Source organism: Giraffa tippelskirchi, chromosome 13, assembly GCF_054371585.1.
Source record: "Giraffa tippelskirchi isolate mGirTip1 chromosome 13, T2T-mGirTip1v1.2.pri, whole genome shotgun sequence".
NCBI classification, from domain to species: domain Eukaryota; kingdom Metazoa; phylum Chordata; class Mammalia; order Artiodactyla; family Giraffidae; genus Giraffa; species Giraffa tippelskirchi.
The window spans coordinates 42,063,247-42,081,116 of NC_137287.1; the positions used below are offsets into that span (position 1 = coordinate 42,063,247).

Sequence of the window (17,870 nt, forward strand, 5' to 3'; positions counted from 1 at the left end):
AATACATTTGAATCGGTTCTACTGAGATGGATGAAACTGGAGCCCATTATACAGAGTGAAGTAAGCCAGAAAGAAAAACACCAATACAGTATACTAATGCATATATATGGAATTTGAAAGATGGTAACGATAACCCTATATGCGAGACAGAATAAGAGACACAGATGCATAGAACAATTTTATGGACTCTGAGGGAGAAGGTGAGGGTGGGACGTTCTGGGAGAATAGCATTGAAACATGTATATTATCATGTGTGAAACAGAACACCATTCCATGTTCGATGCATGAGACAAGGGCTCAGGGCCGGGGCAATGGGATGGCCCAGAGGGATGGGATAGGGAGGGAGGAGGGTGGGGGGTCCAGGAAGGGGAACACATGTAAACCCATGGCTGATTCATGTCAATGTATGGCAAAAACTATTACAATATTGTAAAGTAATTAGCCCCCAACTAAAATAAATAAATTTATAAAAAAAAAAAAAAGAAAGAAAGAATATTCAAACATCAGTCATGCTGGGCTCTCCGTGGGGATGGAAGGGCAACCTATGTTGGTTTTTCTAGGAAAGACAATTAATTATGGACTTTCTCGTATGCACCAAGCCTGATGCTGAGGACTGAAGAGGGTTCACATATATAAAGAAGTATTGTGATTTCATGTTCAGGTTTTCTCCTTTCAAGGAACTATTAATACAAGGTGAAGTCTGTTCCAGCAAGATCTTTTCACAGGTTACTTTTGGCCCTGCTTGCCAAGGCTGATTAAAGGTGTGTGTGTGTGTGCGTGCGTGTGTGTGTGTGTGTGTGTGTGTGTGTGTGTGTGTGTGTAGGGGAAGGAGATGGAAGGAGAGAGAAAGAGAAATTTGAGAGAGACTATGTGTTTAGTGGGGCTTCCTTGGTGGCTCAGTGGTAAAGAATCTGCCTGCCAATGAAGCAGTCCGGAAGATTCCCTGGAGAAGGGGATGGCAACCCACTTCAGTATTCTTGCCTGGAAAATCCCATGGACAGAGGACCCTGGTGAGCTGCAGTCCATCGGGTCGCAAAAGAGAGGGACACAACTCAGCAACTAAATACCACGACACCATGTGTTTAGTGGCAGGTGGAAGAGTGCTGCTATGAATGATATTGATAAGATCCCCATTCCAGTTTGCTAAAGAGAGTCTTAATAGGATAAATTTAAACTCAAGGAAAGACCTTCTCCACGGAACAGCTCATTCCGAATATGCACACCCACAAGGCATCACCCTCCTCTCAGCACTAGGAGGGACCCAGAAGGGTCTGCCACTCATGTTTCTTTGGAAAATGTGGCTCAGAGTGAAGGTGAAATTTGCATCGACTTGGTGTTGGTGTTTCTGTAACATAGTATGGAAACACTCCAACGAGCTTTTGAACTAATCCAATATTTTAGCTGAGATGTACTCATGCTCAGGCATTTATTCAAGTGATAGGCCTTTCAACTCAGTAAGATAGAATGTATTCGCTCAGTCATGTCCGACTTTTTATGACCCTATGGACTGTAGCCCGCCAGGCTCCTCTGTCCATGGGATTTCCCAGTCAAGAATACTGGAGTGGATTGCCATTTTCCTCCTCCCAGGGATCTTCCTGAACCAGGGATTGAACCTGCATCTGCTGTGCCTTCTGCATTGCAGGTGGGTTCTTTACCCACTGAGTCATCGGGGAAGCCCAATGTATTCATCTGTTGATGGTAAATAGAGAAGAGGAACCTTTAATTCCTAGCATCATTTTTTTAAAGACTCAGATAATTGTGAAAACTAAGTTTCTTTCAGCTGATCCTGTCAACCTTGGCAAAGTAAATATATTTTATATTTAATTATGAACTAAAACATCTTGTGATGATGACATCCTACTTGAAAAACCAAAATGATCCAGAAAGTTTCTTTTTGAGCCTTCATTTCAGGTTTAGGAAACAAAATGCACATCGTGCTTCTTGGAACAAAAACACACTTGGTATCCTGAATTTACATAATGTTGGTTAACTTGATTATTCCCTCATGGACCGTGGAAGGTAGAAAATGTAAAATCCTGTGTGTAATCCAGCATGGGAGGAGTAACACCCAGAGACCCTCCAGGGAATGTATTCCTTGCAGGCTGACCTAGAGTCTGGGGATTCTGTCTAAAACATACACTTTAAGACTCACCAAATATTATCATTTAAGAGGACTCATTGGAAAAGACCCTGATGCTGGGAAGGATTGAAGGCAGGAGGAGAAGGGGACGGCAGAGGATGAGATGGTTGGATGGCATCACTTACTCGATGGACATGGACATGACAAGCTCCAGGAGTTGGTGATGGACAGGGAAGCCTGGCGTGCTGCAGTCCATGGAGTTGCAAAGAATGGGACATGACTGAACTGAACTGCCTTACCTGGCGGTCCGGTGGTTAAGACTCTGTGCTCCGGATTCAGAGGGTAGAAGTTCGATCCATGGTCAGGTTACTAAGATCCAACATGCCACACAGTGCAGCCAAAAAAAGGAAAAAATATAAAGGGACCTTTCACCTGTAGGAGTGGTCTGCACCTTCCATCCTGGTGCTGAACTCTCCCTGTAGACCTTAGCTGCCATTAATTGAGACTGACTTCTTATGCATTCATATTCCTGATGGTGACTTTAATTGGCCTCTATTAAACCCTGGTGTCACAGGGAATTGTAGTGCCGTAGTGGCTTAGGGGACTTCCCTGGCAGTCCAGTGGCTAAGTCTTCATCTTCTAATGCAGAGGGGGTACGAGTTCAATGTGTGGTTGGGGAGCTAAGCTCCCACATGCCTCATGACAGAAAACAAAAACAAAAAACCCTGATAAAACAGAAACAATATTGTAACAAATTCAATGAAGACTTTAAAAATGGTTAACATAAAAAAAAATCTAAAAAATAGTGACTCAGGGTTATGCCTTTGTATCCTTTGGCTTCTGTTCTGATCTATAAAGCCCAGCTGGAGTCAAAGTTCTTGGAACTAGCATCTTACTTCCATGTGTTGTCTGTGTCACTACAAAATCTGACAAGGTGTTTGTTGAATCTCTAGTGACCAAGTTGGGGATTCTGAAATGAGGAGACTCAAAGCTGGTAAAGTCCCTGTCAGCCTGGAGAAGAGCCTCATTCTCAGTCCTGTCCCAGAGCGCCTGCTCAAATTCGGGCTGACACGAAGCGGGGAGAGAGCGATGCAAACCTTGGCAAATGGAGTCAGGATCCAAAAAGCGCCTTGGCAGGCTGGGGTGATGGGTCAGATCCACAGAGAGCCTGGATGATCAGGGATAGTGCAGTCCAGCTCTCCAGAACAGACATGACTTCACAGTGACAGGTGGGAAAGAGCCCTGAAAGGTGAAAGTGAAAAGTCAGTGTTAGTCACTCAGTCGTGTCCGACTCTTTGCAACCCCATGGACTGTAGTCTGCCAGACTTTTCTGTCCATGGGATTCTCCAGGCAAGAATATTGGAGTGGGTAGGCATTCCCTCCTCCAGGGGATCTTCCCGACCCAAGGGTCAAACCTGGGTCTCCTGCATTGCAGGCAGATTCTGTACTGTCTGAGCCACCATGGAAGCCCAGGAAAGAACCTTAGTGACCTTTATTAACCACAGTTCTGTAGAGGTCAGTGGTGTGGTGTTTGGCTGTGTTCATGCTCTGGAGAGAGATGGACAACCACCTATAGTGTTCAGACCAAGTTTGGGAGAAGGGTTTAAACTGACTTGTTGAACGCCAGTGGGAATCCCACTGTATAATGTCAACGGTGACCACTTGACTTTTGAGGCATATTGGGTTCCCATTCTTCTGTATAGAAACACCCACTTCTCCTCCACTTGTCTTTCCTTCCATCATGTCAGCCAAACCTTTTGCCAAGTCTTGAGAGACATTCTCTATCCTACCCAGGGTGTTGATGGAGGCTTGTTGTTTTTGTTCAGTAGCTCAATTATGTCCGACTCTTTGCAACTGCATGGACTGTAGCACTCCAGGCTTCCCTGTCCTTGGCCATCTCCCAGAGTTTGCTCAAACTGATGTCCATTGAGTTGATGCCATCTAGCCATCTTGTCCTCTGTCCGCCCCTTCTCCTCCTGCCCTCCATCTTTCCCAACATCGGGATCTTTTACAATGAGCTGGCCCTTTGCATCAGGTGGCCAAAGTTATCGGAGCTTCAGCTTCAGCATCAGTCCTTCCAAGGGATATTCAGGATTGATTTCCTTTAGGCTTGACTGGCTTGATCTCCTTGCTGTTCAAGGGACTCTCAAGGGTCTTATCCAACACCATAATCTGAAAGCATCAATTATTCGGCTCTCAGCCTTCTTTATGGTCCAACCCTCACATCTATACACGACTACTGGAAAAACCATAGCTCTGATTATATGGATGGAGTCAAGGACACGCAAATCTTGTCCTTGAATCACCATCTCATACTTACTCTCTCCTGCCAAAGTCAGAGCCTTTGGCTGGAGGGGGAGGTGGGTAAGCTGCATCCTCGGGTCCCTGAAGGGGCCATCTGGATTCCTCCCGACTCCCAGCCTGGGTGACTCAGCAGCTGTGGACAGTGGCTGGTGGGATGATGCATTTTGGCAGCTTCTCTCCTTAGTTCTAGATCTGTGTCATGGGAAGCTTGCACATATCCTGGTCCAGCCTCCCTTCCCCCACCCCACCTCCCCGTCCTCCCTTCAATTGTTGCTGCCCAAGTGGCCTGACCTCCTCAGTCACCCTGTCCTGTGAGGCGCCACCTGCCACCAATCTTCCCAACATTTAGGAAGGAGCCTGGTGGGGTACACAATTGAAGCAACTGAGCACGCATGCATTCCCCCACGTGCTGTGTTTAGGACAGTGGTCCTCAACAGTGGCTATCCATTAGGATGTCCTAACTATCTGTAAAATTAATATCAATGTCTAGAATCTTTTCTAAATCACTTAAATCAGAATCTCAGAAAACAGTGGGGCCCATCTTTCTAACTCTTTCTCTCCCTCTCTTCTTTCTTTTCCCCCTTCCCTCCTTCTTCCTCTCTCCCTCTCCTCTTTCTCTCTTACTATCCCTTCATTCATCCATTATTTCTTTTTAACTTTTAACGTTTCTTAAGTGAAATTCTAAAATGCAGCCAGAGTAGAAGACTGTTAGGTTACTAATGATAGAAACGTGCAGAGTTCCATTCTGCTAGTCACTACCTATGCCACCTACAAAAACGAGTTGATTTTTCTAGTTTTAAAATATCATCATCTGTTAAAAGTGAAGTAATAACATCTACCTCAAAGAGTTTTTCGATAAACACAGTGCTTAAAACAGTGCTCATAGAGAATGACTTTCACAAGGTGACAACTATAATTTTTGAAATTACATCATGTTTATTGCTCTGTAAATGTGTTATATATATAAAGAGATGTAACAAATATCTTTTTTCCCTCAAACTTCAAGGCATTGCATCAATTTAATTTGGTTCCAAGACTATAAGACCTGACTAAGCCATGGCTAAAGACCAGTGTTACAGCTTCCTATATGGCTGCAATATGTGATTTTTGTTTTCATCAAAAAGCATTATAACATGTTGTCCAGTAACCCCAGAAAAAGGTCTGCTCTTACCTTTTAAAGCCTTTTCAACAACTCCTGCTCAGTTTTTTGAGTTTTAGGATTTTGTCTATTTATTTTCATTTTGGTGAAATAATTACCGTTAGGTATTTTATATCTTTGGCAAATGTAGGTACAAGATAGATTTTCTGTATTTTGATGAAGAAACTAAAACTTTGCCATCATATAAAGGAAACGAGATAATTTTACCACAATAGGAGTAAGATAAGCAAATCACAAAATCATCATTTAAAATTAATCTTTTTAGTAAATTTCTCTAAGCTGGATTCAGTATAATTTTTTTCAGATAAATAATTTTAAGAAATGAATGACAGGTTATGAAGAATATAATTTAACTTCGTTTTTGAATGGATGACTAACATGTATTTTCTCTTTTTAATTTTGTTATATTTGTTTGTTTTATTTTTTATATTCCACAAGTAAGTGAAAATATACAGAATTTATCTTTCTCTGGCTGACATTTCAGCAAGCATAATACCCTCCAGGTCCATCCATATTATTGCAAATGGCAAAATTCCACTCCTTTTATGCCTGAGTAGTAGTGTATTGTGTACATATACCACATCATGGCTTCCCAGGTAGCTCAGTGGTAAAGAATCTGCCTGCCAACGAAGGAGAAGCTGGAGATGTGGGTTTGATCCCTGAGTTGGGAAGAACCCCTGGAGGAGGAAATGGCAACCCACTCCAGTATTCTTGCTTGGAAAATTCCATGGGCAGAGGAGCCTGGCAGACTATAGTCTGTGGGGCTGCAAAGAGTTGGATATGATTGACTGAGCACAAACACACGCAAACTCTGGAAAGAAATGTTTCATAAAAAAGCAATCCGGTAAGCTATGCTTTATCTGTCTGATAGAAGTGAGCTGCTGGTGGAGTGGGCCTGCATACATTAGGAATCAGAGAGGTTTGTAATAACTCTAATAGTCCAGGAATTTTACTGTCCCTTTGTTCCAGTGCTTTGGGGTGGAAAAAAAAAAAGGTTCTGTCAAAAAAAAAAAATAATGGATCCAGAGTATAAGATAGTATATAGATATGGGGACAATGCCGACAGTAAATTCGGACTGAGTTAAAAAAAAATAAGATATATAAATTCAAATGTCTTGTGAATTTTAAACTTTCATAACTTGTTTGAAAATACTGACCCTGAATTAACGTTATGAATTAAGTTTTACTTGGAGCTGTTATCAAGTTGATCTGATGCCGTTGTTATAAGCTGACCAGATGTTTCTCTTAAAAACATCACATGTACATGAAATGAATAGAAATATTTGGAGAAAAAAAAAAAGAAAAGTCTGGTTTTCCTAAGACTGTCCCCATGGAGGGAGCTGGGGGGATGGGATGAGGGTGAACTTTCACTTGGCAGCTGGGCTACAGTCCATGGGGTCGGAGGGAGTTGGACATAACTTAGTGGCTGCACAACAACAACAGCAAAAGTTTCTTCCAATTATATAGCTCTGTGACTCAAATGTTAGTCCCTGCCTAGACTCTGCTGGGTTTACACTTTAGAATTCAACTTAGTATATGTGTGTTTGCTAGAGGGGAGGGGAAGACAGGGGAAGTCTGTAGGGGAGGATGACAGAAAGTGGAAAGGTGCCTCATTCCACCCTTGGGGAGCATAGTTTGCTGGATTCCTTTTATCTTTTGTTGTAACATATGTCTCCTCTCCCATGGGTTTCCTTCCCACTCAGGTCCCCACAGAGCGCTGAGCGGAGTCTCCTGAGCTGCACTGTAGGTTCTCGTCAGTCATCTGTTAGATGTGCATTTTGCAGGCTCAGTTGCTTCAGTTGTGTCTGACTCCGTGTGACCCCATGGACTGTAGCCGACCAGGCTCCTCTGCCAATGGCATTCTCCAGGCAAGAATACTGGAGTAGTGGGTTGCCATTTCCTCCTCCAGAGGACCTTCCTGACCCAGGGGTCGAACCTGCATCTTTTACATCGTAGGCAGATTCTTTACTGCTGAGCCACCAGGGAAGCTGTATCAATCCCAGTCTCACAATTTCTCCCAACCCTAGTTTGCTAGATTCTGACATACCCCTGTTGCCTTCTGAGGGAGTGAGCTCCTTGTTGTAAATGTATTCACTTAGAGGCTGCAGGGCATCGGGCAGGATTGCTGAGGGGGACAGGCTGGATCGGATGACTGAGAATGTCCCTCCCAGCACTGAGCTTTCATTATCCTTGGATGCTACAGGTCAGCACTTCAGATTTCACACAAGCATCTGAAGCGGTCCATGCTGACCACCACAGTTGGAGAGGACTTGAACTGCACCAGGCTGCAGCATCAACTCCCACAGGATTGAAAATTGACTCGGGAGGAAGGATTTTGATCAAGAGAGGTGAATGTAAAATCAGTTTATCAGTGACATGGGGTGTGATGTGAGCCTAGGGAGAATCTGGTCTAGCTCAGGGACTGAAAAGAAAAAGTGAAAATATTAGTTATCTGGCTCTTTGAGACCTCATGGACTCTAGCCCACCAGGCTCCTCTGTCCATAGGATTCTCCAGGCAAGAATACTGGAGTGGGTAGCCATTCCCTTCTCCAGGGGATCTTCCCGACCCAGGGATCAAACGCAGGTCTTCCTCATTGCAGGCAGATTCTTTACTGTCTGAGCCATCAGGGAAGCCTTAGTCCAGGAACTGGTAGCCTTTAATTCCCACAGAATAGGTTTGGCGAGAAATTTCACCCCCTCCTGCATGGCTCAGGTAGTGTGGCCATCAGTCTTAGACTCTCACTGAATCACACCAGACATCTGCATGGGGAACACAGACATGATGGAGACACAGCCCTCAGCCTTCTGGAACTGCCTCCACAATGCTGCACTGAGATGCCTTTGGGGAGAGGCAGAAGCCTGGAATAGGAATACAGTGAACAAAATGTAAGGCAAACACATGTTATTTTACCCAATCGAATTTCAGCAGCAAAACAAACAAAAGGCTCATTGGGACTTAAGAAATGTTTGTAGTTGTTAATAGCACAGAAGAAGCACAGCAGACAAATACTCTGATCACAGAGGCTTAGGACAGTCCCCCTTGCTTCAGAAAGCAGCCACTTGGGAGTAAATGTGGCAGCATGTTTTTTTTCAGTGGTAGGGCAGCTTCAGAGGAGCCCAGGAAGGAGAGCCAGCTTGGAGGTGAGACAGCTGAAGGGAGTTGGGGTGGGGAGGGTCAGAGAAGATGATGGGGATAAACGGATGATGATCTTGGAACCAGGCATCCCTGGAACCTAGTACATGTGTGTGTGTTAAGTCAGTTTAGTCGTGTCCGACTCTTTGCGACCCCATGGACTGCAGCACACCAGGCTTCCCTGTCCTTCACTATCTCCTGGAGTTTACTCAAACTTAATGTCCAATGAGTCAGTGATGCCATCCAACCATCTTATCCTCTGTCTCCTCCTTTATTCTTTGGCCTTCAGTCTTTCCCAGCACCAGGGTCTTTTTGCAATGAGTCGGGTCTTTGCATCAGGTGGCCAAAGTGTTGGAGCTTCAGCTTCAGCATCAGTCCTTCCAATGAATATTCAGGGTTGATTCCCTTTAGGATTGACTGGTTTGATCTCCTTGCCATCCAAGAGACTCTAAAAACCTTCTCTAGCACCCTACTTCTTATATAAAGTTAAACAGCCCTCTCCCAACTTTTTCTCATATCCCTCTGTTTATTTACTTTATAGCACTTAGAGCTTTAATTTTCACATTTAGAAATATGTTTGCTTTTTAAAAAATCTATCTCTTCCACTAGAGTATAACCTCCATGAAAAGAGATACCTTATCTTTCTTGAATGTCATTTTATCCAAAGCACTCAGAACAGTTTCAGGCATATAGTGCTGCTAAGTCGCTTCAGTCATGTCCAACTCTGTGCGACCCCATAGACAGCAGCCCACCAGGCTCCGCCATCCCTGGGATTCTCCAGGCAAGAATACTGGAGTGGGGTGCCACTGTGGGGGCAGGAGGAGAAGGGGATGACAGAGGATGAGATGGCTGGATGGCATCACCGACTCGATGGACATGAGTTTGTGTAGACTCCGGGAGTTGGTGATGGACAGAGAGGCCTGGCGTGCTGCGATTCATGGGTTCGCAAAGAGTCGGACATGACTGAGCGACTGAACTGAACTGAACTTAATCCAGAGACTGTCCTCAGGCAGGATACATTATTGTTATATAATCCTAAGGAATGTAGACAGAAAAGAAAAAAACAGTTTGTCCTTTCTTCCTCCTTGAGAATTCCAGACCCCTCTCTCCTTGGGGACCCCTAGACTTCTTATCAATCTGCCTAGGAAGTGACTCTCTCATTCCCCCTTTTCTTTTAGGAGAATTATGTTGCCAAGGGAAAGGGGCATCGTTTTCGTTCCATAACTACTTCCTGCTGTTTAGGGGCATGGTCCCTAAATTGTTGAAGCAACATATTCTCCTAACCCTCATATTGAGGGACTCTGATCCAGGGGCCCCAAGTAATAGTTGGAGGAGGCTGTGACACTCGTAGGAGTTCAGACAACCATTTGTAACTTAAAAGCTTTTAGATGATTAGAAAACCCCATTATACAGTTACAGACGTAAGGCAAAATAGTCATTAAACCAAGTTAAAATCAAAATGAAAAGTCACATTATGTCCATAGTTAAATCAGTCCATCTTAAGGTTGTTAGATGTCATCAGTTTAAGAAGAGGCATCACATGCGATTGTTGTTGAAGGTATTTGCAGACTTGGAGAAAGTCTTCCCGTTGTGGACATCTCCACTTTGAGGAAAAGACTTTCTCTTCAGGCATTTAAAACTATGATTCTATGATCTCTGAAGTCAAAAGAGGCAGGTAACGTTTATTGATCTTTGCCGACCATTTTGGTTATCAGCTTCCATGAATTATCTTAAGATAGAATTCATTATTTTCTTGACCATGCCTTGACATACCCTGGGAGTATGGGAGCCCTCCCTGGGCTTGGGGCCCCAGGGGCCCTTGTCACTGAAAAATGACTCCCAAGCCAGCGCTTCCCAGCCAGGGGTGACTCTCAGCCCCCAGGCAGCTAGGGACACTATCTTCCTTGGAGGCAGGAAAAGCAGCCCCAGAGAGTGGGTTTGCAGGCCTTTATCGGAAAGAAAGTGTGGCACCTCAGACGCCAGACCTCCAAGCCTGCTCCCAGGGCCTCAATTCCCAAGTCAGTACTGTGTGACTGCCCACACACTGCGACCCTTCCAAACGTATTCCAGGGTCAGCGCGGTCCTGCCCATGGGGAAGGAGGCTGCAGGGGTGCGTCTCAGGGGGCCGGGTGCCCTGCTGGGGTCACCTGGCCGAGGGCACCTGGCACCTCCTATGGGCCCCCGGGGAGGTGTGGCGGACCTGCCCCTGGCTTGCCAAATGCCGAAGCGGGGAGCAAAGCTAGCTCTGGCAGAAGGAAGCAAACAGAAATGGGATGCCTTTGCAAGCAGTTACTGGGCCGCCGCACCTTAGGCCTTCCCGGGAGAAAAATGCTGGTTTGGGCCCCTAGGCCGGGATCCAGGTGGGCACCCCGGTGTTCTCCCCGCAGGCGCCGAGCACGAGGCGGACAGGCCTAGTCTCATGAACTCTCTCCTGCAGAGCAAACGTGATGGACCATCCGTGTGGAGGTTGCCTTGACGTTCACTGGGAGTGTAAAAGCCCTCCCTGGCCGTGGGGCCCCAGGGGCCATTGCCACTGCAAAATGACCTCCCAGCCAGCACTTCCCAGCAGGGGGTGACTCTCAGCCCGCAGGTGGCTGGGGACTGTCTCTTCCTTGGAGGCAGGAAAGGCAGCCCCAGAGAGTGGCTTTTCAGGGATCTCTCGAAGAACAAGTGTGGGTCCCCTGAGACGCTAGTGCTCAGGGACTGCTCCCAAAGCCTCAATTCCCGAGTCAGGTCCCTGTGTCTGCCCCGACTCTGGAGCCTTGCAAACACATTCCTAGGTCAGCCCGGTCCTGCCCATGGGAAAGGAGGCTGCGCGAGTGCATCTGAAGGGGCCGGGTGCCATGCTGGGGTCACCTGGCCAAGGGCATCTGGCACCCCCATGGGCCCCTGGCGAGAGGTGGAGGGACTGCCCCTGGTTTGCCAAATGCCGAAGCAGGGAGCAAAGCTAGCTCTGGCAGAAGAAAGCAAAGAGCAACCGGATGCCTTTGCAAGCAGTTGCTTTGCCGCCCCGCGTTGGGCCTCCCCGGGAGAAAAATGCCAGTTTGGGCCCCTAGGCCCGGGATCCAGGTGGACGCCCAGGGGGTACTCCCCGCAGGATCCGAGCACGGTGCAGACAGGGCTTGTCTCATGAGCTCTCTCCTGCAGAGCAAATGTGTCGTAACAGCCGAGTGGAGGTTGCCTTGATGTTCCCTGGGAGTATGAGAGTCCTCCCTAGGGCGCAGGGCCCCAGGGTCCATTGCCACTGAAAAATGATCTCCCAGCCAGCGCTTCCCAGCCGGAGATGACTCTCAGCCCACAGGCGGGTGGGAATGCTGTCTTCATTGGAAGCAGGAAAGGCAGCCCCAGAGAGTGGGTTCTCAGGCCTCTCTCTGACAGCAAGTGTGGGGGTCCTCAGACTGAGACCTCCAGGCCTGATCCCAAAGCCTCAATTCCTGAGTCAGGTCTCTGTGTCTGCCCCCACTCTGGGACCCTTGCAAACACATTCGTAGGTCAGCCCGGTCCTGCCCATGGAGGCTGCGCGCGTGCGTCTGAAGGGGCCAGGTGCCATGCTGGGTTCACCTGGCTGAGGGCACTTGGCACCTCCCATGGGCCCCTGGCAAGAGGTGGCCAGCTTTCCCGTTGCTTGCCAAATGCCTGAGTGAGGAGTAAAGCTAGCTCTGGCAGAAGGAAGCAAACAGCCACGGGAGGCCTTTGCAAGCAGTTACTGGGCCGCCCTGCATTAGGGCTCCCCGGGCGAAAAATGCCAGTTTGGGCCCCTAGGTCCGGGCTCCAGGTGGGCGCCCAGGGTGTTCTGCCCGCAGGATCTGAGCACAGTGCAGACAAGCCTTGGCTCGGGAGCTCTCTCCTGTAGAGCAAATGGAATGCAACAGCCATGTGGAGGTTGCCTCGACATTCCCTGGGTGTGTGGGAGACCTCCCTGGGCGTGGGGCCTCAGGGGCCACTGCCACTGCAAAATGACCTCCCAGCCAGCGCTTCCCAGCCAGGGGCGACTCAGCCACAGGCGGCTGGGGACGCCATCTTCCTTGGAAGCAGGAAAGGCAGCCCCACAGAGTGGGCAAGGGAGGCCTCGGTAGGGTGAAGGGGCGGGGCTGACGGCTCACCCCTGGCGTGCCCAATGCCGGAGCCGAGAGTAAAGCTAGCTCTGGCAGAAGGAAGCAAACAGCCACGGCAAGCCTTTGCAAGCAGTTGCTGAGCCGCCCCGCGAGAGGGCTCCCGGGGCGAAAAATGCCAGTTTGGGCCTCTAGGCCTGGGCTCCAGGTGGGTGCCCAGGGTGTTTTGCCCGTAGGAGCCGAGCACGGTGCAGACAGGCCTAGGCTTGGGATTTCTCTCCTGCAGAGCAAACCTGACAGAAAAGCCGTGTGGAGGGTGCTTTGAAGTTCCCTGGGAGTGTGGGAGCCCTTCCTGTGCTGCAAAATGACTCCCAGCCAGCGCTTCCCAGCTAGGGGTGATCCTGAGACCGCAGGCGGCTGGGGAGGCTATCTGCCTTGGAGGCAGGAAAGGCAGCCCCACAGACTGGGCAAGGGGGGGCCTCGGTAGGGCGAGGGGCGGGGCTGACGGGCTCCGGTGGGTTTGGGCACCTGGAAGATGCCGTGCAGGATGGGTGCTCAGGGCCCCGGATGGGCTGCGCTTAGGCCCCCAGGAGGCTCAGAGGACCGAGGGCCGCGGGCAGCGGCGGGCCCGGAAGCCAGACACCTCCGTAGCCAGGTGGCCCTGAGCAGCGAAAGCGACGGGGGATGGGGGTGGGGGAGTGGGGCCGCCGAGCGGGGGCAGCCCTGGAGAGGCCCAGGGTGGGAGGGCGCTGAGACCACCGCGCCCCTCACCCCACCCCCACCCCCCGCACGCACGCCCGGCTGCTCGGGGTCCCGGAAGCCCTCTGGGACCCCGGGCAGGGCCAGGCGGGAGCTGGCCAGGGGTGGCGGTGTGCGGGGGTGGGGCAGCATCAGCCGACCGCCGGGCTGCCGGCCCTGGCTGGCCGGAGTCCGGTCGCGGGTTGTGCGGCTCAAGTGCAGCGCGCGCTCTGTGGAGAGCGGCGGCCGGCTGGCCCGACCGGCAGGTCAGAGTGAATGGGAGGCGCAGCACAGGGCTCTTAGAGCTCCTGGCGGCAGCTGCCTTCCTCTATGGCCGTACCACCCTGAACGGCGCCCAATCTCCTCTGATCTCGGAAGCTAAGCAGGGTCGGACCTGGTTAGTACTTGGATGGGAGACCGCCTGGGAATACCGGGTGCTGTAGGCTTTTTGCCTCCCCTCTCCTTTAGCCCACGGCCCCCACCTGCGAGGCTGGCGCCGCAAGCCCCACCTGCCCCTGGCCCCTCGCACCCCACCGCGCTCAGAGCCGCCGCCTGCCTTCCACCCGGCGGCCCTCGCAGGCAGCGTCGTCCCAAATCTTGAGTCCCCGCCGCCCCAGCTCCTCCCGGGGTGGATGGCCGGGGCCCGACTCCTGCTGCAGACCTGGGTTGCCTCCGTGCGGCCTGCCAGCCCCTCCGCATTCGGCTTCCAAGAAACTAGACGACTGTCGGGGGTCTCCGTCTGGGGCTCCCTTGGCAGGCCTCAGGCAATCCCTGGCGCGGCCCCAGCCCCAGCCCCACCCCCAACCCCTATCCTTGCAGGTGACCGCAGGATCTTGCGCACGCGTACACACACACACACCGCACGTGTACACACACACACACACACACACACACACACACACACACACACACACACACACACACACACACACACACACACACACACACACACACCGGAAACCACAGGTAAAGGAGACGGAGAAAGAGGGAGAGAGAGACAGCAAGAGGACCACACAGGCTTCCCAACCCCCGGCCTCCACACCTTCCCTGCTCCATTCTGGGTATCCACCCGACCCCCAGTCGACCCGACCCCACCCTCGCGCACGGACACACTCACACACACACACACACACACTCACACACTCATCCTCTGGCCCGGGGGCTGGGGCTGGGTCTGGGTCTCGCCTTAGGTAGCCAAGCCGAAGAGGTCTTTTGAGACCTCGCTGCGAGGAAATCTTGGGATCCCCACGGGTGACTGCCAGCCCTAGGGCACCGCGTTCAGCCGGGGCCCGCCCGGCCCACGGCTGACGCCCCCTCCCTTGGGGAAGCTGCTTCTTCCGCACGGCCTCTCTCTGACGTGTGTCCCGGTCTGTGCCAGGGTGTCTGTCTCAATCGGATGCCATCCTCTCTCCCCTGTGTGTCTCCCAGTTTCCGTCTCTCTGTCAGTCACTCTGCGTCTCCCTCTCTCTGTCTCTCCCTCCCTGTGTGTGCCTGTGCATGTTTGTGTGTGCACTCGCGCCTGTCTGTGTATCTGTATCTCCGGCTCACTGTCTTTCTGTCTCTGTCTCTTTCTGTCCCTCTCTTTCTGTCTCTGTCTCTTCTGACCCCCGGCCTCCTGTCCCATCCTCTGGCCCCGGCCTCTCACAGGTGCTATGGCTTTGGCTCTGGCTGATGAGCTTGCACCGGCCGGCTGTCTCACTCAGCGTCAGTGCGTGCGAGTGTCTGTGTGTCTGTCCGTGTGCCTGCCTGTCGCCCGTCCGCTCTCTCAGGAAGATCCTGTGCTTGGCAGGAGGCGTGGGGGCAAGGGGGGCCTCGGCAGGATGAAGGGGCGGGGCTGACGGCTCACCCCTTGCCTGCCAAATGCTGGAGCTGGGAGTAAAGCTAGCTCTGGCAGAAGAAAGCAAATAGCCACGGGAGGGCTTTGCAAGCAGTTACTGGGCTGCTGCATGTTAGGGCTCCCCGGGCGAAAAATGCCAGTTTGGGACCCTAGGCCCAGGCTCCAGGTGGGTGCACAGGGTGTTTTGCCCATAGGAGCCGAGCACGGTGCAGACAGGCCTAGCCTCAGGAGTTGTCTCTTGCAGAGCAAACGTGCCGGAAGAGCCGTGTGGAGGTTGGCTCGTTGATCCCTGGGAGTGTGGGAGCCCTCCCTGGGCAAGGGGCCCCAGGGGCCATTTCCACTGCCCAATGACCTTCCAGCCATCGCTTCCCAGCCGGGGGTGACTCTCAGCCCGCAGGCGGCTGGGGACGCTATCGTCCTTGGAGGCAGGAAAGGCAGCCCCAGAGAATGGGTTTTCAGGCCTCTAGCGTGCAGAGTGTGTGGCTCCTCAGACGCCAGACATCCGGGCCTGCGCCCAGGGCCTGAATTCCTGAGTCAGGGCCTGGTGTCTGCCTGCAATCCTCGAACCTTTCAAACACATTCCTAGGTCAGCCCGGTCCTGCCCATGGGAAAGGGGGCTGCGGGAGGGCGTCAGACGGGGTCAGGTGCCATGCTGGGGTCACCTGGGCGAGGGCACCTGGCACCTCCCATGGGCCCCCGGTGAGGGGTGGCTGGCTGGCCCCTTGCGTACCCAATGCCAGAGTGGGGAACATAGCTAGCTCTAGCAGAAGGATGCAAACAGCTATGGGAGGCCTTTGCAAGCACTTGCTGGGCCGCCCCATGTTAGGGCTCCCCGAGTGGAAAGTGCCAGGTGGGGCCCCTAGGCCCGGGGTCCAGGTGGGCGCCCACGGTGTTCTGACCACAGGAGCCGAGCATGGTGCAGACAGGCCTAGTCTCGCGAGCTCTATCCTGTAGAACAAACGTGACAAAAGATCCATGTGGAGGTTGGCTCATCGCTCCGTCACTGTGGGAGCCCTCCCTGGGCAAGGGGCCCCAGGGGCCATTTCCACTGCCAAATGACCTCCCAGCCAGCGTTTCCCAGCCAGGGGTGACTCTCAGCCCGCAGGCGGCTGGGGACGTTATCGTCCTTGGAGGCAGGAAATGAAGTCCCGAGAGTGGGTTTTCAGGCTTCTAGCACGCAGCCAGTGTGTGGCTCCTCAAACGCCGATGTCTGATCCTGCTACCAGGGCCTAAGCCTAACCCTAACCATAACCCCTAAATCCTAACCGCCAAACCCTAACCCTGACTCCTAAGCCTAACCCTAACCCCTAACTTCTAACCCTAACCCTTGACACTGACCCTAACCCTAACCAATAACCCTAAACCTAACCCTAACCCCTAACTCTAACCCTAACCCTACACCTAACCCTAACTCTCACCCGAACCCTAACCTTAAAACCCTAATCCTAGCTATAACTCTAAAACCCTAACCCTAATCCCTAACCCTAACCTAAATCTATCCCTAGCGTTTGCCCTAGCTGTAGCCCTAGCCCTAACCCTAACCATAACCCTAACACTAAAACCAAACCTAACCCTAACCCTAGCCCTAAGCCTAATCCTAAGCCCTAACCCTAACCTAACCCTATCTCTAGCCCTAGCTCTAGCCCTAACCCTAAACCTAACTCTAAGCCCTAAACACTAACCCTAACCCTAATCCTAAACCCTAGACATAACCCAAACCTTATCCTTAACCCTAACCATAAACCTAACCCTAAGCTAACCCTATCCCTAGCCCCAGCTCTAGCCCTAAACCTAAACCTAACCCTAACTCTCATCCCAAACCCTAAACCCTAACCCTAACCCTAACCAATAACCCTAAACCTAACTCTAATCCCTAACTCTAACCCTAACACTAATACTAACCCTAACCCTATCCCTACACCTAAACCCAACCCTCATCCAAACCCTAACCTTAAAACCCTAACCCTGACCATAACTCTAAAACCCTAACCCTAACCCTAATTTAAACCTAGCCCTAGGCCTCACCCTAGCTGTAGCCCTAGCCCTAACCCTAACCCTAACCCTAACACTAAAACCAAACCTAACCCTAACCCTAGCCCTAAACCTAACCCTAACCATAAATCCTAACCCTAAACTAACCCTATCTCTAGCCCTCACTCTAGCCCTAACCCTAAATCTAAGCCCTAAACACTAACCCTAACCCTAACCTCTAACCCTAACCCTAAGCCTAACTCTTAATTAACCCTAACCCTAAACCTACCCCTACCCCTACCCCGAACCCTAATCCTAAAATCCTAACCCTAACCCTAGCTCTAGCACTAGCCCTAACCCTAACCCTAGCCCTAACCTTAACCCAAAATCCAACCGTAACCCTAAACCTAACCGTAACCTTAACCCCTAAACCTAACCCTAACCCTCACCCTAAACCCTAACTCTAAGCCGAACCCTAACCCTAAACACTAAACCTAACCCAAACCCTAACCCTAACCCTATACCCAACCCTAACCCTAGATCTAGAACTAGCCCTAACCCTAACCCTAGCCCTAACATTAACCCTAACCCTAACC

The 17,870-nt window shown here is 50.9% G+C and overlaps 1 long non-coding RNA gene and 1 pseudogene across 1 annotated transcript; both read left to right on the forward strand.

The window, feature by feature from the left end:
* The first annotated feature begins 4,308 nt into the window (after positions 1 to 4,308).
* Positions 4,309 to 6,848, forward strand: LOC145532150 (uncharacterized). Its single transcript, XR_014073043.1, has 2 exons — positions 4,309 to 6,062; positions 6,227 to 6,848. It is a non-coding gene; the product is annotated as an uncharacterized LOC145532150 (long non-coding RNA).
* A 6,944-nt stretch (positions 6,849 to 13,792) lies between these two features.
* Positions 13,793 to 13,912, forward strand: LOC145533555 (5S ribosomal RNA; annotated as a pseudogene).
* The last annotated feature ends 3,958 nt before the right edge of the window (positions 13,913 to 17,870 follow it).